We start from the raw sequence: 2075 nt of genomic DNA on the forward strand, positions 1-2075 counted from the left end.
GGTACCATGTCCCTCCTGAATTTGTTGCGGAAGGCATTGATGAGTTCCTTTTTGTAAGGAATGACAAAGATCTTCAACATGCCATTCAGTGGCACTTAATGATGGTCCCTACGGTGACAATATCTTTTTATGTTAACTTCATGAAAGTTGAGAAGTGTGACAACTTTGTACCTATTTAGTTTTTTTTTTTTTTATGTTTTAACATTGGTCTTTAAGATCATTGAACTTGTTGAGTTTATCTAAAGAAATTATTGTTCGCTATTTAGCAATGAAGCATTTGGAATGATTAAGTTTTTCCATTGTTGATCTTCGAAATTTTGTTAAACACGGTAAACTCTTACAAACACATAAACACGACTTATTTCATATGTAATAAAATATTAAACTACATCTTTGTTCTTTTAATCATCGTAGTGGTGTTCAGTTCCATACCGTGGTCGATGCCTATTTCTTGTGGGGTTTCTCCTACGCACTTCATGTCTAGGTTCTTCTACGTGTGAAGGTTGTGGTTCGTGTTCCTCCTCAGGTTGATGATCATCCTGTGCAATAGATGATGATGCTTCTGCATATGGATTGTGGACGTAGTAAACTGAGTCTTGTTGAGGCTGATCCAATCCTTTTAAGAAATTTGGACTTTGGGGATATGTACGCAACCAGGGTTGTGCAGAAGGTGGTGTTTCATCATAAGTTGCAAACATACTTTGTATGTCTAGTTCTGAGGTTGAAGAAATTGAATTCCTTGTTCCCTCCATACCTGGTGGTGGAGGTGGAGTGTTGAAGTCATACCTAGTTTGTCGTGGTGGAGGGACATTTGCCGATGTCGATGCACGATGCATTCTAGGATCATTTAACATTTGTGGAATTGACAAATACAAAAATGAGTTTGAAATGTACCATGACATGTACTCCATAGTGTGTTGAAGTGGCCCAAGCATCGGTAATCCATTCAACATTAGGTCACGTCGTTATTCCAAACCTTTATCCATTGTGCATGTCTAGTAACTCAATTCTCATCTTGTCTTCCCCTCATGTATAATTTCTGTAGATGATCAAGGTTGTTGGGTTCTTCAGGGATCTCTTGTGATAGCCGAAATTATAACTTCACCCTATTTGACTGGTGCCACTCCACAATGGCAAAACAAATTAAAGTTATGCATGACGTCCATATTGTTTGGTCCCGATATGCTTCAACATCAATAATAGAGCTCAAACCCTCATAAGGAACCCAAATAAACTACAACGATAATTGAAAATGTTAGTCATTCATTTAGAACCATTTATCGATATAGAAATGGTAAATGTTACCTAATTTTGTTGCATGTTATCTATCCTTGCCCGATATCCAATTAAATCATTGCGGAGGACATTTCTGTAGTTCAGTACTCGACCGCCACTCCATTGGCAAACTAGCGGGAAAGTTGGTGAAACTCTTGAAATGGGTGCAATAAAGGGCATCCGAAATCATGCCCATGATTGTAACAACGAAGCACATCCATCCATAGTCCTCGCACGTCCATTTGTTGCTCTGCACATCTCCTAATACAAGACAGCCAAACACGCTGAACCCTAACTATATCTCCTGGTTCTTCGAAGATTAGTCAATAGTTCAAGTACATTAAATGTACTTTATTCCCAATCTTATCGGGCCTTCAAACCCCTCCAATAAGTCCTAATATATAAGTTCTAGCATGTGCATGAATGACCTCAATACTGGAATTGTCATTTATAGGCAACAAATTATCTCTTAACCATTTTAGTTTGATCATAGAACCGACAATCGATTCTCCCTTAATCGGTGTTATACCTAATAAGGTATCACACATCTCGTCCTAGTCCAACATAGTTGGACCAATGATAGGGGGTCCATCGACAGGAAGCCCCAATTGAAGTGAGACATCTTACAAGGTTATGATGCATTCTCCAGTTGGAAAATGAAATGTGTGTGTTTCAGGCCTCCACCTTTCTACCAAGGCAGTCACTAAACCATGGTCAACCTTTAGATGTCGCAATTTAGCCACACCGACAAACCCTACTTCTTAAATTATAGGCACAATACTTGGATGAGGTTCAGGCAT

General features: G+C 38.9%; 1 pseudogene; it reads right to left on the reverse strand.

The window, feature by feature from the left end:
- Nucleotides 1-401: 401 nt before the first annotated feature.
- Nucleotides 402-1823, reverse strand: LOC146887808 (serine/threonine-protein phosphatase 7 long form homolog; annotated as a pseudogene).
- Between the last annotated feature and the right edge of the window lie 252 nt (nucleotides 1824-2075).

Source organism: Vigna unguiculata, chromosome 3 (genome assembly GCF_037176805.1).
Source record: "Vigna unguiculata cultivar grain cowpea cultivar isolate G323 ecotype 2 chromosome 3, ASM3717680v1, whole genome shotgun sequence".
Taxonomy (NCBI): Eukaryota; Viridiplantae; Streptophyta; class Magnoliopsida; order Fabales; family Fabaceae; genus Vigna; species Vigna unguiculata.